At 40.0% G+C, this 25,951-nt stretch overlaps 1 protein-coding gene across 4 annotated transcripts in view; it reads left to right on the top strand.

Moving 5' to 3' along the window:
• Nell1 (neural EGFL like 1) overlaps positions 1–25,951 on the top strand; it is an 826,302-nt gene that overhangs the window by 621,375 nt on the left and 178,976 nt on the right. The gene's annotated exons all lie outside the window — the stretch shown is intronic.

Here is a 25,951-nt window from a genome sequence, read left to right as displayed (position 1 = left end):
TCTTAAAGGAGACTCTTTTCTTCACTTTAAATAAGTAGCATTTAGATATTTACCTATCTATGACAGTAGACAGAATTAGATAATGCTGTGTGTGTGAAGAACTTAGGGTAGCAGTCAGATAACACATTCTCAGCATCTGTGATTACCTTTTCCTCTTTCCTTTAGGAATCAATATCCATTGAGATGCCTCATGGTTTTTGTCTATGTCCTTATTTAGTTACAATGCAGAAAAAGCTCAGAGATGTTACTGTGTTTTCCCTTAGCATCATATATAAAGAAACTCCTCAACAAAGCACATGCTCTGCAATGCAATGGCATTCTTTTTTTTCTTTTTTCTTTCTTTCTTTTTTTTTTTTTTAGTTTTACTAAATAGAAATTGCACAATTGCAAGCGCTAGGTCCCTAGTTCTGCTGCATGGATTGTTGAATTACCTCCTAAATCTAATTGCTTTTAGTTTTGTCTTTTGTAATTTATATTCCTCTTTGTTCCAAGAGGGAAATATCTGGAATTCAAATTTGACTATGCATTTGTTTAATACCATTAAAACCTTGAGTTTCCTTATGACTAAATCCCAGGCATCTCAATATGACATGCAAGATTATCCATGACCAGATTTCTACCCCCTGCTTGAGGCTCAGATGTTCAGCTGCTTTTATGCAGAATGCACCTCTATGAACACATGTGATCTTTTTGCTTTGCACGTCTGCACTTTTGTTTGTACAGGTCCTTCAGGATGGCAATCTTTCCTAATCCTTACCTTCATCCTAACCTGCTCTGCTCATTCTCTTTAAAACAGGTTGCACATCATTTCCCCTCCAGCAGCCTGAGGAAAACTTAGGTACTGTTCCTTGATGGTTTCATATCACCTTGTGTTATGACCATCAGTAATTTAAGACAAATGCATTTAAATCATCCATTAGTGCCAATGACTCCCACAATAGTCTAAGACACAGGTAGACAACCTTTTTGCTGTCATGAGCTAGGTAGTAGTTACTTTAGTTTTGTGGAGCCTGCAATCTGTGACACAACTACCCAGCTTAGCCATTATGGCAACCAGAGACAACATGTAAATTAAGGAGGTTGACTGTGTTCCAATAAAACTTTGTTTCCAAAAATACAAAGCAGGTCAGATTTGGCTGTAGGTTGTAGTTCATCAACCCTGGATTAAGGCCTCCTGATGATGGCAATCTTGTCTCATCTTTCTTAGTTCTCTATACCTGGCTTAGTGCCTGAGACAGAAGAACATCTAATTGAGTGCCCAGGACAGAGGCATTGCACAATAATGTTAATCAAACTGGGAGGATATTAGCTTCTTCAAACCATCATATGCCAGGTGCTTATTTGTATTTGTATTCTTTCTTTGATTTGAAATATAATCAAATTAACCTTTTTTTTTAAAATCCAGCAGGTGTGCCTCACTTGAAGGCCAGAAATGATTCAGTTCTCACTAAATTACAAGGTCATACTCAAACTCAGAGATCCCTGTGTTCTGCTTGAGCATATAAAGCTTCTTACTAATTTTCTCAGGTATCCCATTGCTCTCAGTTCTTTCAACTCTCCTTGAAACCAGCCACAGTGCCATCTGTGACCTGTTTATTGAAAGCTGTGTAACTAAGGACAGTAATAGAATTTTTCAATCAATACCCAATTGTAGCAGAAGCCAGTGTAGAAATTTCAGGGCAGCTGTAACATGCTGAGATAACTTGGTGTCACTAAGAAATCAGGCAGCACAGAGCAGTATTAATTGAGTTCCATCAATCATACATGTGGCCTGAAATTTGCTATAGAAGCTATCACATTGCTTGATGTGTATTTGGTTGTATAAACCCAGACATCAAGCACATCTGAACTCAGCTGAATGTCACTCAGTCAGTCTAGATCTTTCATAACAATTTTCTGTGTTTTCCTGTTCGAAAACTTAACATTCTTCTCTATGTACATGACACAAAATGAAGAGCTGTGGCAGCTAATGGTGATTCTGGGATAGTCACTACCAAGAGGGAATATAGTGTAATAGAAAGAGAATTGGAAGTAAAAACACAAAATTCAAATTCCAGTCCCTCCAAAGTGCTATGCACTTTGTGTATGAGTCAGGTAACATCCAAAGCATCAGTTCCCTGTTCTTACAAGGGGGTAATGTCTGTCTGCCTCATCATAATGTTTCTATGAGCTTCAAAGCAAAATTTGGCTGTAAAAATGCTGTGCAATGATAATTGTTGTTTCATGAACACCTCAATTATTCTGCTTCTCCAGGGAATGATGTGTCAGCCCTAAGTGAATTTTCCTTGTAATTTAATCCGTTAAGTGCCAGAACTTCAATTTTAGCAATTTTTTATGGAACTCTTTCTCAAAGAATGCACAATGAACTGACTGCTTTATTAAAGTGAATAGTGGATGCAAATTTAACCCATTCATAACTTATGGTAAATATCAGGGATTCTCTTCTGTTAGGTCAGTGTTGTTGCTGTAGATGCTGCTAGCTATAAACTCACCTGTAATTGTGCTTTGGCCTCAGAATTAGATAGCATGTTCAGGATTAGTTTGGCTTTTGTCTTCTGTAAGATTCCAGTTACTCACTTTGTTAATTTGGGTGATTTTCCTCCTTCATAAAGAAAAGCATAGAGTTAGTGAATAACGTGAATAACCAAAATAATGCTACAGTTGAAAGGGACACTGGGTACCACTGAGAACAATCTCTTCTTAGAAAGAAGTGAAATGAAAGGATGAGGGTTTAATGACCTGCCCAAGATCACAGAGAAGATGAGTGTCAAAGCTTACACCCAACCCTTGGCATTAACAATAGTGAGCAAGTGGAAGGAAATAGAGCCGCCTGTACTTCCAGAATTGGATAAGCCCAGCAGTTCCAGTGAGAGAGCTTGGAACCACCCACAAGCCCACAATGACATTGAGGAAAAAAAAATCCTCTTTAAATTGAATTAGATATTTTCACTTTTAGAACTGAGACATGCATAGTCAACTTTTCTTAAGCCACACAAACGGAGAGTGGGGTTAACAGGAATTCCTGAAATAAATAATAGCGTTAATGCGAAATGAATAATAACTAGACAAAACCACAAAATATTCACTACGCACACTAAAATGCCCGTACCCATGTCACTCTGCTGAAATTTCTTGTTTTCCTTTTCATCTCCTATTTAATCTTCTTACCCTACCTGTAAGCCATTTATTACATGGAGGGTTTTAGGGTAAGTTTAAACTCTATGTGTCTCAGTTTCCTTGTGTACAACATGGTATGCAATAAGAATGACCAACGTGATGCTAGTTGTGAGGATCATATGCCCAATTCATGTAAAGTGCAGCACAGCCTTCGCTAAAATGACTAGCTCTATCAATGCTGGCCTTGCTGCTTCTATTGATTGCTGCTGCTGCTGCTGCAGAAACTCTGATATCATAAGAGGCCAGCTCTGTGAAGAAAGACAAAGCAGGGTATAGGCACAGAGAGTGGCATGTTGCCATTTGGGAAATTACTGATACATGAAGCATTTCTGAGGAGATAGCGTGTGAGTGGAGATCATAGTGAGGGGAGACTGGGGGCCTTAGGTGTAGCCTGGGAGGGGAGAGTGTAGGCCAAGGAGCAAGCGTTCAGGCTCTGAAGTGAAAAGGAGCTTAGCTTCTTTGAGGAATAAAATCTTGTGGAAACATTTGTTAAGAGTTCTCCTTTCCACTCAGATCTTGTATTTTAATAGAACTAGAGAAACATATGATATGAAACTGAGTCATTGATCTTAAGAAATTTCTGTCCACTTAATTTCTCTTCTTGATAGCTTGCAGCCCAGACAAATACGGTTTTCTCTGGGAAGTCTCTAGGAGTCAGGGTGGAAAGAAACTACCAGCATATTACTGGCAGCGCTACGTGAATCCAATGGACAGTCATGTCCATAAGTGCTCATATTTCACTGGAAGTAACAGTGAGCAGTGAACACCTTCAGAGAAGGTGGCCAATCTTATGCACTAGAGAGAGTGGGAGACCAGGCTTATAACCCAATCAGGCACAGCCCCCAAATATGTGGCGAGGAGAGAACATCATTATGACCTGCTGGGATGTCATTATGACCTGCTTTGGTGTCATAATGTCCTTAGATTGTGTCAAAGGGACCTTCCATGATATCATAGTGACCTGTTGTGATGTCAGAGTGAACTTCTGTTGTGATATAATGTTCTCCCATGATGTCATAAAAACCTGTCAGGTTTTCATAATGACTTGCCATAATGTCATAATGGCCAGTTATGGTCATAATGATCTGCTATAATGTCATAATTACCTGCTATCCTGTCATAATGACCGTGCATGATGTCACAGTGAACTGCTATCATATCAGAATGATGTGCTGTGGCATCAAAATGATACTCTGTGATGTCATAATGACCTGATGTGGTGTCATAATGAACCAGTATGATGTTATAATGACCATCCGTGATGTAAAAATGAATTGCTTTGGTGTTATAATGATTGGAGGTGGTGTCAAAACGGTCTGCCCTGATGTCATAATTACCTGCTGTTTTGTCATCCTGATCTGCTGTACTGTCTTAATGACCTATTATGGTGTCATGATGATCTGCTATGCCTGAGAGTTCTGAGGCAGGGGGATGTTGTTCTGCCTGAGTTGAAATGTCTTCTGGATTGTATTGTTTTCTAATTTATGGAATTATTAATATTACATTGGAGAGTAGAATTATAATCAAGCTATTTCACAAAATTGGTTCTTATTTCCTCAGGAGGATGAAGACTTTGGATCTGAAATGAAAAATGCATTAGAGCAAAAAATGTGAATTGTATTTTTTTTCCTTTCATTTTGTCATTCAACACATGCCATCCATTTATCTAATATGTATCAGGCTTTGGGTTGAGAACTAGGAGAGATACAAACATGAGGATTTTAGGCTCTTCCTCTTCTGTGAGTGCAGATGACAATATCTTATATATAAACCAGTATTTTCAGTAGCATGTGACAGGTGCTTCAACATCCAAGAGTTATATGTAAGTTGAGAAGTATTGGTTTTCCTTAAACCTATATTTCCTTATTTACACATTTGGAATAATACCCATCTTATAATATTCTGGGGTGGGATTTAAAAAGAAACAGTGTTTAAAAAGGCCTATGTACTATCTGGCACACAATTCATGTTCAATGATTTTTTTAAAGGCCTATCAGAACAGCAGAGGATTCAGGCAGTAAGGAAAAAGAAATTTCTAGTTATACCTGGGTCTGCAAAAATCTCTACGTAAAACTAGGTCTTGAAGGATGGGCTGATAGATGGAGAACAGAATTAGAGGGTGGAGAATCATGTGAAATTCATGTGAGGAGATAGCATGATCTAGGGGAGAATTTTGTTTACAGCCTAACTAGGTAAGGTATCTTGAGAGAAACCTTAAGAAACTTGGGATGAGGTCAGTTCATGGATTCTTATATCAAGCCAAGGGAGGCATCTTTAGATAATAATGAAGAGTCTTCACAGATCTTTATTCCAAGGAATAAGGACTTGGAAATTATATGTGTCTAAACAAGCAACAATAAGATAGGGAAGGCAGAAGACATTTGGTGACCATGTGTCTAGGTAGAATGATGAAAAATTATTGTGTATTAGGTCTACAACTCTTGGAGAAATGGAAAGACAACCCAACAAGAGGAACAATTCTTTTTTTTTTTGAAGCAGCTGGTATATTTGTGCTGCTTCAGACTAGTCCAGGAGATGGAATTTACCACTCATCAGTGGTCGTATTTTATGGGTACTGGTAGCACTAACACATGTGAGAATAGTCAACCTATTGGAGTATGTGTAGTTGGAGGGAAATGTAATTCACATGGCAGGTGCCTGAGTCGGTAGTATTGGCAAGAATCGGTAGTATTGACCTTAGTTTTATCAGCATGTAAAGTGCGAAGATTGCAGTACATTCAGAAACGGGTTTTCTAAAAACCTCAGAAAATGATTTTGAAGTGTCATGGTGTTCCAGTTATTGTTTTTGTTTGTTTGGTGGGTTGAATTTTAAAATCTACAATGCTTTGTTTTACCCAGAAATATCTTTCTTTGGAAAATAAAATATAGAACTTAGTCTAATATTTGCCTAGTAAAATAGTGCTCCTTTTACTTTTTTAGCAGTGAACCAGAGGTAGAGACTGATGTTGACCGTTTGAGTTTGGGGAATGTATATGCTAGATTGTCTTAGATGATAAAGGAACCTTTCTGTGCTTGCTGCTCTTATAAATGCGGTAATATAGGTTACTGTACACGACTGTGTTGTAGTGTAGCTCAGTGCTCTGCTGTGGTGAGCATCAGTCTGCAGCCCTACCCTGGGAATTTGTCCTCAGAATGGCTGTATCTGATTACAGTATTGCCTTAAGACGCCAAGAGAGTGAACATAAATTGATTTGGCCTTTTACTAAATGTTTCACAATCCACTGGATTGTAATCATTACCATTTGCTATGAAGCTCTTAAAATAAGTAAGACTTAGTCTTTTCACTCTGTCCCAGAATAGCCAGAAGATTTTAAAATCTGAGAGTGGTGTGTCTCAGAAGTCATACACACAAGGCTGTTATTATGAGATCAGAAAACTCCTGGATGGAGAGACCGTATCCATATGTACCCTCTCTTGATTTTCTCTTCTCGATTTCATATTTAGATATGCCGCACATCTTCCACTCCCTGCTTTCTCTTGGACACCACTCTTACTGTAGCCTGATGTCTGCCTCTCCTCCTGCCCTTTCATTCCTATTCTCAAGTTTTGGGATTTTTTTTTAAAAAAAAGAATATTTATTTATTTATTTTAATTAGATATATATGATTTTATATCCAGTGATCATCAATCTCTTTTTCCTAAATTGAAATAGCTGTTAAGTATATCATTCTGAATGTTGAAGGTTTCTGACCTCAATTTTTAAAAACAGCAAATTGAAAATGACAGAATCATGAAGCTAGTGAAAAAAGAAAATGACTTAAGTGCTAGACAAAACAATAAATTGTCTGAAAACCATTGATTTTGAAAAATGCCTTTGTCCTTAGGATTAAGATGTTTTTTTCTTCCATTGCCGGATGCATAATTGTCTAGTTTCATCTACGCTGTATATTCTATTCTATTGAAGAAAAAAATAGAAGTCAAAACAGTGTTTGAATTTTTGGAGCATCAATTGTATTATAAGATTTAAGAATAAAAGACATTTATTAAGAACCATCTCTGCTATCTCAGAAATATGGGAGAAAGGACAGGGAAAAAGCAGTCCAGGGTAAGTGTCCCAGAAAAAAAGAGTCTCTGATGTCTCTTCCAGGTGGTGGCAGAGGGGCTCACTCATGCTCCCATGGCTCCAGATGCTCTTCTGACTGGAATTCTTATGCAGAAGCCTGAGGAAATTTGTTCTCCTTCCTCCTATACCTATGGAAATTCATGTCTGGATGATTCCCATACAGTATTGTCAGGATTCATGGAGCTCAATATCTTCTGACTGTCCACTGGTTTTGTCTGTAGCTCAGCTGTTGACTTTCATAGGAGTCGCTTTGATTCTGAGTCCAGGCCTTCTGGGCCGGCACATGGCAACACAACATGCAGCAACATATTCTTAGAATGCAGGTGACCATCCTCCTAGTCATCCCTTCCAGCCCTTGCTGTTGTCATGGGTACAGGCTGCAGTTTCACCATGGGGCTTCCCAGTGAAGAGCTAGTTTTCTTCTGATGGTGCCCTGAGAGGATTTGTTTTCTGCATCCCACCCTCTGATGATCATCCAGGGGCTGGATGGAGGGGGTGTGCAGGGTCATGTTGGGGGCAGGGGGTATTTTGGAAGTGGAGGACCTCACCTGCAGGCTGCAGAGAGAAACAGAAGGCAGGCTTGCTCTCCTGTTGCCCTCAGGCAGCTAATGCCCAGAAAGCAAGAAGGGGAAGGTGTGAAGGGCAGGTTCAATGGCACTGCTCTTTGTAGGGAAAGGAAAGGTTGTAGAATCTGCAGTGGGCAGACAGGACCCATCCTCTAGAGGTGCATGCTTAATTAGGAATATGCTGACTGCTCCTTGGGTTGCCTGGTGCTGAAGTAGCAAATATGTAGGCATTTCATGGTCAAATTTTCTGTTTACCAAAGATACCCAGTTATGGTATGGGCTGTAACCCATGTCAAACATGATTGTCATTATTGTAGGTAGTTGGGTGGTTGGGGGGTAGCTCACTAGAATGAGTTGGTGATTATTTCTGATCCTGGCTCAGCCATGGGTGCCTCATGATTTGGTCTATTGCGGGCCTCTGTGTGGGGTTGAGGATCAGTAATTGATGACAATACAAACTTCAGCAGAAACATGAAAGGAATGTCATACCATGCATGCAGGACCTGTTTCTTCATCTGCACAAAAGTGGTCAGATTGAATTGGAGGTTCCTCTGTGATCATAAAGTATAAAACTACACCCAAGCACTAGACACCCACCACAGGATCCTTACCACCATACTGGTAGCATTCTGGGGCATAGTATAGGAGAGTGCTGCAGAATGTATCCAGCTTCTGTCCAGCTGATAACCTGCAACTCAGGTTAAAGTCACAGAATTTGATGTTTCCTCCAGTGTTTACCAGAATGTTCTCTGGTTTCAGATCTCTATGTGTAATATCCTTCTTATGGCAGTGGCACACAGATCATGTGACCTGCCTGAGCTTTCTCTGGGCCTCCTCCTCTTGCATACCGCATGCCTCCAGGATGTGCTGCAGTAACTGTCCCCCACCTGAATGCCCCACCACATGATTTTAGTGGTTTCAGTAGCTTGAAACAATTTGATCACGTTTGGTTGTTCATTGGTCTCCATTGTGTCTATTTTGGATCTAACAGAGGGGGAATTCTGCTCGACCTTTAGCAGGACTTTCATGGCCACCTCTGTCTTGGTGAGGATATGATGGACCAGTTTCACCTGAGCAAAGCTGCTCTGCATCATGTTTCTTAGGACATGATAATGGTTCATGAGCATATCCTGAGAGAAGGAGCTGACCAAGAGGAACTGCCACACTGTCATCCCTTCACTGAACTCACTACTTTCACTACACATTGTAAGAAGCACTAAGTAACAATGTTAGCTAGAAAGGAAGGAAAGAAAAAAAGAAACAAACAAAAAAAAGTAAAAAAAAAAAAAAATCACCCCCCCACTAAAAAAAAAAAAGAAGAAGAGCAAAGGAATCTAAAAGTCCCAAATCACAAACTACCAAACCACCAAACAATGTTTTGGACAAAAAAAAAAAAAGTCACATCCAGAGCCTTATAAAAAACTAGTGTTTGAAATTCCCAACAATGTTCACTTGTGAGAACAGAACACATCTGACCCAGTCATCACTGGTCATGACCCACAGTGGTAGTCTCTCTTTCTGGCCTCCCAGACCTTTTCCACTTTCATAATAAGATTAAGGAAGGCTTGAGAAGATTATGGAGACTGATAATTACTCTTTTAGAAATTAAAATCTGTAGGATGCTTCAATGGCCCTTTCATTTTGAGTTCAAAAGACTATCATAACTTTTGGCTTGTAAAGGTCTTTATCATATCTACACTCCAGGTATTCAATTCGCTTTTCTTTCCACTTGGAAGGACTGGTGTCAAAAGGATGATAGGAATGCAGTCACATCATGATATGTGCTTTGTTCCCTAAGACATGGTAGGGATGTTATTACCATACGGAGGGCTGAGAAGGAGACTGCTTTCATCATAATTTCCCCGTAAGGTTCTCATCTGAAACCTTGGAACCCAGAAGGCAGTGGGTTGATAGATTCATGATACTCCAAACATGGTACTCCAGGGGATTTCTTCTTTGGACCTTAAGGACTTACATGGGCACCTGGGTGGCAGATGGAGGGTTGGTGGGTATGTTGTGGATTGTCTGTGGTGGAACTAGACTGCCTGCAGCTTTGATGCTGCTCCCTGAGCTCCTACATTATTCATGCAAAAGTTGCTGGTGTAGCAAGATGTGCCAATGTCAAGCTGGGGCATGTTATTGGAAGTCTGGAGGTCCCAGGATGCTCCGTTGGAATTGCATGTGAGCACATCAGATATGAAGTTTCTTGGAAAATACTCTTTATTTCCTGCAGCTGCCAAGGTAGAAAGTGGTAAAATGGATTTGTGGTCTCAGGTGGAACCATGCAGCCAGATTCACTGGATCCTCTGGCTGCTACAGCCCTGGATCCCACCATTGTCCTTGTGAGTCACATAGCCATTGTGGTTCCTGTCACCTTCCTGTTTCACATCAGCCTTGTGGGTTGGATCCCCCTTAGGCTAGGAGACATAAAGAGCTCCTTTGCCAAAGTGGTTGCTCTCTGCTTCAGTTCCTGCACATGGCTAGGTTCAGCAGTTATTTCTATACCCCCCCCACCAGGCCTAGGAGTTGGGCTCCCAGTCCTGGCTCCCTTGTGCCATGCCTGGACTGCTGCAGAAGCAATATGTGCTCTCAGAGCCAAAGCATTTGTAAAATACCCACATGAGTTGGCATTTGGTGAAAAACACCTGTCTCTTCTGATAATAACAGGAAGTTTCAACTCCTGCTGAGACTCAGCTCAATCTTCCAATATTGTATAAATCTATTCTATGATTTGTAATTAATGTACCCAATAAGGAGTGATTGATTATGCATTACATGCAGAAATTACTCTTGGAACTGGAACCTGAGAGATGAAAGACATGGTCTGTATGCTTCAGAAAAACTCTGATCTATTCAGTCAAACTGACCAGTTAGAGAACAATTGCAGGACAGGATAACAAGTGCCATATGAGGTGTGCCAAAGGTTCTCTAGAGGAATAAGGAAAGACCCCTTTGGGGAGTGGAATAATAAGCACAAAATGATAATTCCAAGTCCTAAGCCCAAGTGCCTGTGAATGTGACCTCATTTTGAAGTAGGGTCATTGCAGAATAGTTAAGTTAAAGATTTTGAAGTGGTATCCTCCTGGATTTAGGACAGTCCTAAATCAAGTTATAGGTGTTATAAGAAAAATGGGGTAGAAATTCCTAGGGGAGGTCCATATGACACTTAGGGAAGTCGATCTGAAGAAGGAGGCAGAGACTGAAGATGTGAAGACACAAGCCAAGAAGTACTGGGCATTTTGCAGCCACCAGAGACAGGAGGGAGTTGTGGGCCATATTTTCCCTCTGAGCCTCCAACAGGAATCAATTCGGCCAACACCAGGATTTAAGACTGTGAGATAATTAAACTTTGTGAGGCTAAGATGGGAGATAACCATCAGGATCAACATGCTTTCTAGTTCAGCAGACATTTAAGCAGAGATATGAAGGCCGATTAGGAGTTTTACCCAAATTACCCATGGGGAAAATTCCAGGCAGACAGAAAACATGAAAACTTAAGTCCATATTGTCACATCATTGCCTATAAAACAAAACAAAACAAACACGAAGTCCTCATTCTACTAGAAGAAGGCAAAAGACATGATGCTCACCCAGTTGTGTCTACTCTAGACAGATGTCTCTTGTATGTAATCAACCTGGTCCATGTATCTTTATGTAACAGGGGCTGTTGGCAGTCCTTGATGTCTCATACCTCTGTTTCTAGCATACTGGCCAAGCTGAGCATCGATTTCTCATCCGAATCATTGTAATAGCTTTCTGATTGGTCATCTATTTTTACCATGGCTTGGCCCACCCCTAATACTCCTCATCAGAGCAGCCAGAGAGATTCTGCTAAAACCTAAGTGACATTCTGTCATTCTTCATCATAAAAATTCCCAATGGCTATTCGTCCCATTCAGCACAAAAACCTGAAATTCCTAAATGTATGAAAGACACAGGTAGAACTGATGATCCATGAGGTTTTGGTTGCCGTAACCTGTGACTTAGCCCTCAGCTCACTTGGCCTTCCTTCAATTTCTAAACCCGGGAGTATGAACCTAAGTTAAGGGAATTGCAATAACTTGACCATTCCCTCTGCCTAAAATACTCACCACCCACCTATCTGGCCTGCTCTGCGCCTGCCTTCATATTTCTTCTCAAAGGTCAATTTATGAGGCCTTTCATGACTAAGTCATAACCCTACCTCCAGTACTTCTTTTCTACTTAACAGTACTTAGATTTCCCTCATAGTACTTATTATCATCTGAATTTTGTATTTTTATTTGTTTCTTATATATTTTCCCCTCCACTAAAAGACATGCTTTATAAGATTAGGGACATTATCTTCTCTGATCAACATCATACGGTAAGGGCTTAGGGCAGTCCTAAATCAAGTTGATACCTGGTAAAATTTCAATAGACAGCTTTTCAGTGAATGGATGAATATGATTTCACAAATCTTTTTTTAACTGAGAGCTTCATAAAACATTAAAATACTTTATGAGAATTTCTGGATTCATGCTTTATTTAAAACCTTGATAAATTTAACATGTAATACTATAGAAAACAAATTACAAGTCCCACTAACAGATTGCAACATCTCACATTCTCTTTAACACACACACACACACACACACACACAACACACACACAAATAAATGCACAAAAAATAATGGGGATGGAATTTAATCAATGTGGTTTTAATATTAAGTTTCCATTTTGGATGCTCTTGTTGTGAAGTGACCTTCACTTTCTTGTCAATTCTTACTTTTTACTTTTACATGAGCAAAGAATATAGTTGATGAGGCCCAAATGTCACCGAATGATTTCTAGGGAAGACACTTGTCTGTACTCTGCAAATGTTGCCTGGGACTGAGATGCTGTGTTTTTTGGTCCCTCCCACCTGGGCATTTCTGTGCCTCTCCTTTTCTTTGTTGGAATCACAGTACACAGATCAGATTCTCTGTTCTCTGCCCACTGTGAATAGGAGAGAGAGATTTTTAAAGTTATTTTAATCTTTTCATTGACACATAATGGTTGTACACATTTGTGGTGTGCAATGTGATACTTTGATTTATGCATATATTGTGTAATTTTCAAATCATGGCAGTTAGCATGTCCATTACCTTAAACTTTACCATTTCTTTTTCTTTTAAGGAGAGAGAGAGAGAGAGAGAGAGAGAGAGAGAGAGAGAGAGAGAGAGAGAATTTTTTAATATTTATTTCTTAGTTTTCGGCGGACACAACATCTTTGTATGTGGTGCTGAGGATCGAACCTGGGCCGCACGCATGCCAGGCGAGCACGCTACCGCTTGAGCCACATCCCCAGCCCCAAACTTTACCATTTCTTTATGTTGATTAAAGCTCAAATTCTCTTTTAGCTATTTTTAGATATAAAATGAATTCTTGTCAACTCCATCCACCCTACTGTGAAATGAAACACCATAATATATTCCTCCTGTGTGACTGTAACATTGTATTTGTTGACAGTCCTCCCACCTGCACTCCCACCTGCCCTCCCCAGCCTCCAGTACCACTACTCTGTTCCTTCTTTTTTTTTTTAAAGAAAGAGTGTGTGTGTGTGTGTGTGTGTGTGTGTGTGTGTGTGTGAGAGAGAGAGAGAGAGAGAGAGAGAGAGAGAGAGAGAGAGAGAATTTTTTAATATTTATTTATTTTTTTACTTTTTGGCGTACACAGCATCTTTGTTTTGTATGTGGTGCTGAGGATCGAACCCGGGCCACACGCATGCCAGGCGAGCGCGCTACTGCTTGAGCCACATCCCCAGCCTCTGTTCCTTACATCTATGAGATCAGCTTTGTCTAACCTCCACATAGGACTGAAATAGTGTAGCATTTGTCTTTCTATGCCTGACTTACTTCACTTGATATAATGACTTCCATGTCTCTATATGCTGTTGGAAATAACAGGGCTTCATCTTTTTTATGGCATAGTAGTAGTCCAGGATAAAACTATACCACATTTTCTTCACTCATCCCTCAGTTAATAGACACCTAAGTTGATTCCATATCTTGGTTATTGTGAATAGTTTGGAAGTAAAAATGGGAGGGAAGCTGTCTCTTTGATGCACAGATTTCATTTCCTTTGGCTATATTCCCAGTGGCGGAGTTGCTAGATCACAAAGTAGTTCTATTTTTAATTTTTTTGAGGAGCCTCCATAATATTTCCTATAATGGCTATATTTATTGACATTCCCACAAACAATGTTCAATACCTGAGAGAGGGATTTGAAAGTTTTTTTCCATGAGTTGAATTCCTTCCAGCTGAAAGTCTGACTTAGAAACAGTTCCTTGGGGGGAAAAAAAAAAGATGGACATAATGAAAATTTCTTTATATTACCCTTAGGAAATAGCTAAGGCATCTTTTTTAATCCTTTCATGGCCAGTGTCCTGTGGACTACACAGGTGGATAATAAAAATGCAAGCTCAGCATGTTCAGGGAATGGCACCTGGTGAGATAATTCTATGTAGAACTGGCTTCCGCTGAAGAGTGAAGAGGGGCAACTGTGGGGAGAGGGTGCTGTGTCAGGCCCTGTGAACCTGCTTTTGTATTTACCTTATCACTTAACCTCCACTCCCACCTGAAGAAGAGCCGGGAAACGAAGGCTCGGAGAAGGCGAGCAGCTTGCTGAAGGTCACATAGCTAGTGGTTAAATCCAGGTTTATTTGATTCCATGGACGGTGCTCTTTTACCTCCACTCTGCTGCCTATCAATTAGAAATAGATTTGAGGGATTTGAGCCTAAACCTTTCAAAAATAACATTAGCACAAGAATGAAGGCAGCCTGTGTTGTAGATGAGATATAGCTAAACATCGAGGAAGACAGATAACCAGGCAGCGGTGAGGACTTGGAGCCTGGCGGGGGTGTGCAGAATAAGAGCAGCATCAATCAGACACGCTCACTTCAGAGGACCCTGGGTGTTGACTTTGGAGGCAGCCAAAGAAAGGTCAAATAAATGTTTTTGAATTCTACAAGAAGCAGAGATCTTTGGAAGTCTTTGTTTTCAGGCTGGTAATTAATATTTATAATGCTGAACTCCATGTTTGACACCCTCAGGTCGGAAAGGAAAAAAAAAAAACAGTGTATTTTGCACACAATATAAGGACAGTGGGATAACCCTGTGAGCTAGGGTCTCCTTTAGTTACCCTCATCAGCTTGTTTCTCCAGATCGACTTTCCCATATAAGCAAGTGTGATTAATAATAATGATGGTGTCAACAATCATGAACATCTTTTGAGCACCTGAAACTAAACATTTGTCCTGGAGTGACATTGATACCTCAAAGCAACCATAGAAAGAAGAGACGCTTTTTATTCCCCATGTTGTCATGAGGACCAGAAGGCTTACAGAAGTTTAGAGATCACCCCCACATCCCACAGACAGAAAACAGCAGACCCCTGACTTGCACCCAGGAAGCCCCTGTCCAGGAGCCTTGTCATCTGAAAGTCTAGGTGTTGATGTGTGCTAGGTATTTGAGAGGGAGAAAGTGGGGTGGGGGCAGAGTTCTCAGGAAGGCATGACTGTAAGGTGATTTCTTCCCTTTTCCTTCCCTTCATCTTTCCTTTCCCAATTTTTTTCTTCTCTGGACTTTTATCTCTGCCTCTCTATGTCTTTTAAACCTCAAATCATTTTCTTCCACTGAGTGACGTTTGTTATGTCTTCTCAGGCACCAGATGCCATGTGCTAAATCCTGGCAACAGCCATACTCCAAGCCTGGAATTCTTCGTCTCAGCCTCATCATTAACTTTCTCATGAAAAAAAGTCATTCCACTTCTCTATTCTTAGTTTCCCCATCAAAAAAATGAAAAGACCATTACAAATTACTTTTGAAGATCCTGGTGAAGCACTTTTTAAATGTGAAGTAGGAAATCTGTGGGGTTTTCAGAGATTTCAAGATGGCGTTGGGAGATGGAAAAGCCATCTGTGTTAGTCAGCTTTTCATTGCTGTGACCAAAATACCTACCATGAACAAATTAAGAGAAAAAAGCTGCATTTTGATTCATGATTTCTGAGATTTGTGTCCATGGTAAGCTGACTCCATTGCCTTGGGCCTTAGCTAAGGCAGAATTTCATGGTGGAAGGGCATGGTGGAGGAAAGAGAGAGAGAAAGGAGAGTGAGGAGGAAATTCCCTTGAGAAGATAAACCCCTCCAGTGCACATCCCCAGTGGCCCTCTTCCTTCAAGTAGGTTCCACCTGCCAGTAGTCCATTCCGCCATGAGTTTTTGGTGGACTTGCCAGGTCCAAAACCATAACCCTCTCTCAAGAACTCTGGTTTTCTCAAATTACTCAGCTACTATCACTGCAGCTTGGATACATATTTCATTCCAAGAGTTAACATACAGTTCCATGCAGTTATGCAAAATTCAAAATTGCAGAATGCTTTGACTGAGTTTTCTGGGATTTATTTCTTTAAGGCTCTAGACTGTGACCTCCAAAAGTGATACAAGTGTTGGCTCCAAGGAGCAGTGCCATCAGAAAGCTTCTGCCCTTCTCACCCAGAGCTTTATCCTCCACTGCTTTTCACACATAGCACTTTCAGGGTCCCATGTCTCAGTGTTTGTGTAAATGCTGAATGCCAAATTTTTCACTGGCTTCAGAATTTTTGTTGAAAAGATATAATTTGCAGAGTCTCCGTTTTATGTCATAGAAAGTTTTGAATCATTTTCTTGAATTTTTCTTTTTGAAATATAGACATCATCTTATTCTATGACTCCTGTTAGGTTTTTGTCTTAATCTCTCAAAATTTTCTTTGTTATTGATTCCACTGCTCATGAAACTCTCAAACACTACATGGATATATATGCACTAGTTAGTGGAAGGCAAGCTGCAAAGAGTTTAGATATATGTATAGGAAATGCTGCACTCATTCTTTTACAAATAACCTACTCCTGAAATAACTGTGTTAATTCATGTATTATGGTTTAGATCTTGAATGTCCCACAAAGGCTCATGTGTGGAAGGCTTGGTCTCTAATGCTTCAGATGTGAGGACTTGGGAAAGTGATTGGATTAATCCATTGACAAATTTATAATCTGAATGGTCTCTTGGGAGGTGGTGGAAGTGGTAGAAGGGGAGACCTATTTGGAGGGAGTGGATCCTTAGAGACAATATTTTGTCCCCGGCCCCTCTCTTCTCTCTGTGCTTCCTGGCTGCCATGAACTGAGCAGCTTTCCTCTGCAACCTTTCTACTAAAATGTTCTAGCTCACCTCATGCCCATAGGAATGGAGCTGGGTAATCACAGACTAAAACTTCTGAAGCCATAAGCAACAAAATACTGACCAACACACCATTCAAGTGGGCAGAGTCCTCATGACCTAATCAATGTTTCAAGGTCCCACTTACAGAAGCACTATTACATGAGTGATCTAATTCCCAACGTATAAAATCAGTTCTGGGGGGGGGGCATTCAAAGCATATCAAAGCCCATCTGTGAATCAGACCCAAGGCTGGGTCTGTAGAACATCAGTTATAGTCAGTGCTCCTCTTTCCATATAGCTGATTGTCCTGAGGCCACTTTTGGTTCTACCCAACTATATATCTACAGCGTTGTGATGCTGTTCCTTCTCCCTGACTGGAGCATGATGCACCAGGCAGCCTGGTTGTTTATCTCTTATGTTTTCAATTCAGCTCAGGCATGAGTCCTTTGAAGCTACTCTTGACCTTCCAGACAGAACAGCCCTTTTCTTCTCTTTACTTCCTCTGGACTTTATGCAGATAGAATTGCTGGGATCTATAAGGCACTATCTGATCTGCACACTTCACCCTCCAGGGTCTTTGGATTTTCTGCAGCCTCTCTCTGAGTCACTTTTCTGTTTGATATCTGCATGACCTTCTTTCCTCCTTGGGCCTTTTTTTCAAACTACCTTCTTAGTGATCACCCTTCTGTGATTGTCTTATTTAGTTGCAACCTTCCCCACTGACATACTTCCCATCCTTCTGCCCTGCTTTATTTTCTTCTGATCACTTATCATCATATAACAAAGAATGTTAAAAATTCATTTTTTAAAATCCTGTATCTTTTACCACATGATATAAACCCATAAACTGCAATATTTTTATTTGTTATATTGACTGTTAGAGACCCCACTCTCAGAATAATCCATGACACACAAGTTACTAAATAAGTATATGTCAAATGACTAAATAAAGGACAACTTTGCCTTTCTCATATCTGCCATTGTTGACATTTGGGGCTGTGTTCTCTGTGTGAGGTAGTTCTGTGTATCAGGATGTTGAGTAGCATCCTTGGTTCCTACTCACCAGTGGCATTCCCTCAGTTGTGAGCCACTAAAATTATCTGCATGCATTGCTAAATGTCCCTCTGGGTGAGGTAGGAAGAAGGGGGCAGTTTCCCTTAGTGAGAACCATTGTATTAGAATTTCAGATGAGGGAAAAGAGGGATCACTTATCATTACACTATCTAGTATCTAGTACATAGTAGATGCTTGATTTTTTTTTAAAAGCTGGATTGATCTAATTTAGTTAAATGTTTTAAATATACATTTTAAAAATTTTTTTAGTTGTAGGTGGACACAATAACTTTATTTTGTTTTTATGTGGTGCTGAAGATTGAACCCAGTGCCTCACGTGTGCCAGGTGAGCATTCTGTCATTCAGCCACAGCCCTAGCCCCAAATGTTTTAAATTTTATGACATAGATTATTTACAGAACATAGCTTACGCACAGGAAGATTTTTTTTAATATTATAAATATTTTTGTTGAATATTTATTTTTTATTTTTAGATACTGTATTTATTGTCTAATTATGTATTTTATTATATCATCTGAGATTAAGAAGATGGAGAAGGATGAAGAGTTACCACCTACATGATCCTGGTTCTTAGGAACCTCACAGTCTATTTGAAAAGCATATCCATTAGCCAAAACAAATGCAAGTAGATCCTTACCTTGCCATTCAACCTATCCCACTGCTATCTAGTGGGTACACTGTAACAGAGATTTTGTAGAAAAACCTGGAAAGTAAATGTTTTTTACTTGGCCAGGCCATTTGGACTCTGTGGCAATTACATCTATCAAAAACAGCATTGAAAGGTACATTCATGTCAGTTCATCTTTCTAGAGCTACAATCAACATCTCAATCTGAAGGTTTTCATATCAATATAAAAGTATTTCTATGCCTCATTCAATCACAAAATACTATGGGCTAGGAGGATATGGGTGATGAGCAAGAATGTATGAAACAAGCAAATTTAAAATGCAGGCTTAGTGGGTTGTGAAAGCAAGTCATTGGATAATAATTACATTTTAGAAATGATATAGAATAGAGTCAATTATACTAGAACAGAACAGAATACAAAAATATCAGAGCCCATTGTACATACTGAGTTAATTTTATATTTCTGCATATCAATAAATGAATGTGAAATTTTTGATTTAATTTTTTTTCTTACTATTTTATAATAGCCAAAAATGTGAGCAAAGCATTATTGTTTCTTAAGGTATCTAACAGGTGTGAAAAGTAGGTGGGGGTGGGGCGGGTGAGGAGATGGCTCACAGACTCTAAGCTGATTCTGCTTTCCTCCTTGAATTATGGCATTTCTTTCTGATATTCAGCCTTGATGTGAGGGAGAAACACTTGCTCATTCTCTTCTTTGATTCACTACCTTTCCTCAAGACAAAACCTTGACCTGAAATGTCCCTTTCCTGTACCTCTCCACCTGGCAAATATCCTACTCATTCTTTCTGGACCAACTCAAGTGCCAGCTCTACTGTGAAGCTCTGCCCCCATCCACCAGAAACAATTAATCATGTTCTCCCCTGTGTTCTCTCAGAGCTTTGTTCATGCTGCTACTCTATCGTCACATTTTATTATGCCTGGCTTTATATGTGCCACTATCTGCTACTGGACTGTGAGCTTGGGGAGGAGAGGACAATAGCAGTGACAAGTAGACTCCTCAGTGCCCAGTACATCATTTGCACATGGTAGGTAGCAGAGCCCTAGATGAAGACAGCTTAGACAGGTGGTTAAGATTCTGGGCTTGCAACCCAGGACGCAGCTTAGCAGTGGCATGACCTTTGATAATTTGCTTAACTTCTCTAAGCCAGCTTCCTCATGTAATGAGAATAATATGATGAATGCACAGCCTTGCTGTAGGGATGAAATGGAATTATGTGCATAAGACATTATCCTGGCATTGAACAATTTTTCAACAAAAAAAATTTGGCAGTATTAGGGTAGAAAATGCTACTGAAGCTGCTTTTGTAAACTCATCTGGTAAATGGTCATGTTGAAGGCAATTTTAATTTATAATTAACTATTAAGTTATGCAATATACCATATGCATAACACAAAAATGAAAAGCAAGAATTAAAGACATCTGCATATTTCATATTATAAGACTAGCCTTATAGTTTATTTTCACTTTTGTCTTTTCTCTATATTTTAAATTATTTGAGGGGGAATGTTGAGAGAGAAGAAACGGGAAAAGGATTTATTATGGTTTGGATGTGAGGTGTTCCCCAAAAGCTCATGTGTGAAATGATGCAGGAAGGTTTATGGAGAAATGATTGGGTTATGAAAGCCTTAACCCAATTAGTGAATTAATCCCCTGACTGGATTAACTAAGTGGTGACTGAAGGCAGGTGGAGTGTAGCTGGAGGAGATGGTCATTGGGGGTGAACCTTTGGGTATAAATTTTGTATCTGGTGAGTGGCGTCTCTCTCCCTGCTTTCTGATCATCATGTGAGCTGTTTGCTTCTACCATACACTTGGGCTTCGATGTTCTGCTTAACCTCAAGCCCTGCGGAATGGAGCCAGCTGTCTATGGACTGAGACCTTTGGAATCATGAGTCGCCCAAATCAACTTTTTTCTCCTCTAAAATTGTTTTGGTCAGGTCTTTTAGTCACAGCAGCATAAAAAGCTGATTAAGACAGGATTAAAATGATAAAATTCTGCTCCTGGAGACACTTGAATGAACCTAATTGTGTAAAGTTGGAACAGAATTTTTCAATCACATCACTGTTTAGAATTTAGGACAGATAATCCCTTGTTGTATAGGGTTGTCCTGTGCATTGTGACATATTTAGTAGCATTCCTGTTCTCTACCCACCAAGTGACAGCACACTGACCCATCTCATGTTCTGAAAGAGGCGAGGAACAAACCGTAACCCCCAAAACAAATGTGGAGGCAGTGATATTCCCTGTATTATTGTCAGAGCTGAGTTGGAGAACATGAGACTAAATCTGAGCAAGTGGCATTAAAGGAGAGAAAGAAAGCTGGTACTGTCTGAAGGCAGTTCACCCACCAAAAGAGAAGCAGAGTGGACAAGGTGCTTGGGTGAACATGAACAAGTCTTAATGGTTTCTTGTACCTATTGGATTTTAGGTTCACATAATTTAATTATAATTCATGGTGGCCATCTTTTATTTATTTAACCAAGTTAATATCTATTTTTAATGCTGTAATCCTTAGCCTCCATAGGGCTCTACCCAAGCTTGAGCTAGAAATACAACAATTGCCTATTTGTTGTCCTAAGGTGTCACTTTATACTGCCTCTTTCTTCTCTCACCAAAAAAGGCATAATCCTAATGTACATCCTGCCCTGGAGGTGAAATGAGCAAAGTGAGCAGAGAGGGGTCAGAAACCAGCCTAAGGAAAATGTTTCCTCAAGGAAACCAGGAGGGAGGGAAAGGGTTTCTTTCTAACAGATGGTACTGAAACTTGCACTTATTTTATCAGGATTTCAGGCTGTCCCTAGGAACTAAGTATGTGCCAGTAAAACTTTAAGAGGATCATGAGAAGTATTTAGAATGTGAAGGGCTATTACTTTTTATTAGTGTACGACCAGGTTTGTCAAATTTAGCACATGGTGACGATTCCCAGCATCCACAAACCTGACATCTGCAAATCTACCTTCTCATTTTGTTCCCCTACATGTCCAAGTTCATTTCACATGCCGAGACTTGACTTTTTACATATAGAAACAAATATTCTTTGTGTGGATTAAATCTCCCTCAACTTGAGTTTTTTTTTTAATTTTATTTTCCTGCACAATAAAAAGTATCCTTTCAGAAATAGAAGCATACCATTTTAGAGTTGATCCAATCAAACATCTCCTTCAGGGCAGTAAGTTAATAACAAATGTCACTGAAGCAACAGATTGAGTTTTGTAATCTCATTTTGTATATATAATCTATTTATGCCATGCTGCAGATTCTGAACAGGGGTTGACAAATAGGCAACAACATATTAAGTCAAATACCTATGGTGCCTGAGTTTCCCTAAGTTTGCAAAGGAGTTATGATTCCAAGTTCCATGATGGCAAACCATATGATGCTAAGGACATCCCAATGGCAAGGACAAAGTGGCAATGAGGCCCACCAACAAATAAGCTCCATAGCACAGAGACCTTTTCTGTTTTACTCCTGCGCCTCCAGAATCCAGCATATTTATACTAGTATTTTCTGGAAAAGCAGAATTCTGGTGATAAATACATAGCAGTCACTTCCAGTCCTTGAGCCCATTTCACTTGCTGTGCACTCTGCTGGGTAGTGATGTTAGTAATTTAATTTAACTCCCAAAGCAAGCGTGTTATTATTAACCATCACTGCCTGGTTCTGATAATAATGAGACACAGAGAGTTTAAAGGATTTGATGTAGGTCACACAGCCTAGTAAATCTAGAGCAGAGGCATGGACTATACAGTTTCTAAGAGTCTTATCTCATAATCTAGGAAGGGAACATAGTGACAACCTGGTTTCTTGTCTTGGTTCTGCCACTAACACAGTAATGCTGCACAAATGATAGGTTCAATGACTATCAGAGTCCTTTCCTCTGAAATGCTGGGTTCATAGTTCATCAAGAATAGCCCATTCAGTTATAAATAATTTATCCGTAACCTCTAGACCAAGAGACAATTGTTTATTTTGATGTTTTATGAGATATTCAAAGAACACTTATATTCATCTTAATTTCTTCAAAATAGTTTGAGTTTTAGATGACATAGTCCATTTTTATTTGGGTGTTGTTTTTTAAAAATTATTATTCCAGATAAATTCCAACAATGGTATGTGCCAAATTTATAAGGTATATGACTCAGGTCAGACAAAAATAGAGATTGTGTTAGTCATCTTTTTATGACTGCAACCCAAATACCTGACGTGAGCAATGTAGAGGAGGAAATGTTTATTTGGGGCTCACAGTTCCAGAGGTCTCACTCAGTGTTTGGCTAGCTCCATTACTTTGGGCTTTAGGTGAAGCAGAACATCATGGCAGAAGATGGTGCTCAGCTTATAGAAGCTGGGGAAATAGGGTGGGAGGGGCTAGAGATTAAAAAAAAATACCCTTCCAGAGCATGGCTCCCATGACCTACTTCCTCCAACCATACCCACTGCCTACAGCTTCCACCACCTCCCAATAATCCTCTCAGCTCTCATGGATTAATCCACTGATGAGGTCAGAGCCTTCATGATCTAATCACTTCCTCTGAAAACTTGCTGTATGGAGAACCAAGCCTTCCACACATGAGACCTAGGGAAATTTCCTATTATAAACCATAATAGAGATTGACTAAATAGGAACATGAACACTCCTTACACCAGTTCTGTAATGCAACTTGTACAATTTGGATGTATTTTTCTTTTAAATTTAAGTGAGTTCCCTTAATTATTATGGTACTATTCAAAAAAGAATAAACCTGCCTATTTGAATAACATTTTGTGGAAGAGCCTGAACTATAATCTATGAAAAACGGTTAAGATTTTGAAGGCAAAGTTTTCCGTGCTTGAATGTTGGCTCTTCTAGTGAGTACTTATGCTGTCTTAAGGCACTGATTTCTGAACCTCGATTTCCCTTATGTTATACAGAAATGAAGACACTTATAAGATATTTCCATAATAAGGTTGAGTACTACCTTTGTTAGAAATTAAAACAAATAAAAGTAACAATGGATTCCTTAAACACTTCTTGGTAAAGATGAACACTTTATATTGTATTTTAGTCTGAGTTTTAGACTGTTCTTGGTCCTTACATCACTGTCACAATGACACTGGTATCAATTTTATTTAACAAAACTCTTAACATAGCACTAACTCTGCCAAACACCATTCAAATTCCTTACAAATAATAACTCATTTCATCCCTCTCAGGACCCTATTAATTATGACATTCTCCCGTCTTCCTTCCCCTCTCCCCTCCCTCTGCCCCCCTCCACCTGCCTCTCTCTCTCTCTCTCTCTCTCTCTCTCTCTCTCTCTCTCTCTCTCTCTGTCTCTCTGTCTCTCTCTCTCTGTGTACCAGGGATTGAACTCAGGGGCACCCAGCCATTGAGCCACATCCCCAGCCCTATTTTGTACCTACATAAAATATCATAAACATCTTATGTTATCCTCACAAAACTTCTGATGATTATTTATACTTAAGAGATGAGTAAATGAAGAGCACGCACTCACTATGAACAATCATCATGGCTCCTATCCAGTATGCAGGTTCTACATGAACTGCTGTTTCATTTGTAAGGGAAAAAAGTCAAGCAGAGCCCTCTATTTCCAAGCCCCTTTCTCTCTCTCTCTCTCTCTCTCTCTCTCTCTCTCTCTCTCTCTCTCTCTCTCTTCATTTCTCTCTCTCTACCCCATTCCCCCTCTCTCTCCCCTCCCTTCTCTCCCCCCTCTGCCCCCCCTGCCTCTCTCTCTCCATCTCTCTCTCCCCCATCCCCCCTCTCCCCCCTCTGCCCCTCCTCTCTCTCCATTCCCCCCTCCACTCCCCTCTCCCCCCTCTGCCTCCCCCCCTGCCTCTCTCTCTCCATCTCTCTCTCCCCCATCCCCCCTCTCCCCCCTCTGCCCCTCCTCTCTCTCCATTCCCCCTCCACTCCCCTCTCTCCCCCCTCTGCCTCCCCCGCGCCTGCCTCTCTCTCTCTCTCTCTCTCTCTCTCTCTCTCTCTCTCTCTCTCCATCTCTCTCTCTCCCCCATCCTCCCTCCCCTCTCCTCTCTCCCCTGCTCTGCCCCCCCCCGCCTCTCTCTCTCTCTCTCTCTCTCTCTCTCTCTCTCTCTCTCTCTCTCTCTCCCAGGGATTGAACTCAGGGGCACTCAGCCATTGTGCTACATCCCCAGTCCTATTTTATATTTTACTTAGAGACAGGGTCTCACTGCATTGCTTAGCGCCTCACTTTTGCTGAAGCTGGGTTTGAATTTGTGATCCTCCTGCCTCAGCCTTCCCAGCTGCTGGGATTACAGGCGTGCACCACCATGCCAGGCTCCTTTCTCTCTTTTGCTGCCACTTGGAACTTTATCTCACCAGCTTTTCCACTGTCATTTTTAGCCTTGCAAAAACAGTTTCCTGTTAAGATGTTAACTTTGATGTAGAGCTGTACTTTAAATATCTTATTGAAAATGTCAGTCACTAGAGCTCACAATGTGTGATATTTCAGGCATACCTTTGTATGTATTTTGGATTTTATGATGAACATACCAAGGCAGATATTTTCTAAATCTATTTGGGCATAGGTTAAGTGTACCAAGATGCTGGATAGGAAGTGTCACTTGAAATCCAGGGTATATACTGTCCTCTAGCAGAAGCCAAGGGTCTCACAATTAATTGCTGAGGCTATAGAATGTTAAATCATCCAAAGGATATTAAATGATGTGGAAAACGACAACACTGTGAGAAATCCTTCATACTTGGACTGGTGTTCAACTATCTAAATACATCACGTGGCTTTTTAAAGCTAGGCTCATATTAATTATGTGATGATAGCAAAATATAACCATGACATTTTTCCAGGGTGACATTTTCTAGCTACAATTAAAATTTAAAACATTTGCGTGCCTAGCTTTCATGTGGATAAAAGAAACTCAGGGTTAACAGTCCCAATCATCTTCATTAAGAAGACATTTTCCTGTTTTTGTTAAGTAGTATATTCAATTATTGGTTATTTAGCAGCATTTGAAAATAAATTATTATGGATTGAAGTGACACGAAATTGTTAGAACAAGAGTTTTCCTATCAGAAAAAAAAAACTTGCAAGATGAAGGGTAAATCATTCAACCAATATTTTTTTGAGCATTTGCTATGTGGTCAGATACTGAATCAAGGATACAGTGGTGAGCAGAAACATTTATCTTTATGGGTTTTATAGTCCATTGGATGAGAAGGAAATGGTAATCAA

The sequence above is a fragment of the Urocitellus parryii genome, chromosome 4 (genome assembly GCF_045843805.1).
Source record: "Urocitellus parryii isolate mUroPar1 chromosome 4, mUroPar1.hap1, whole genome shotgun sequence".
Taxonomy (NCBI): domain Eukaryota; kingdom Metazoa; phylum Chordata; class Mammalia; order Rodentia; family Sciuridae; genus Urocitellus; species Urocitellus parryii.
Note: the sequence above shows the minus strand (reverse complement) of the source record. Positions and strands in the feature narration are given on the sequence as shown.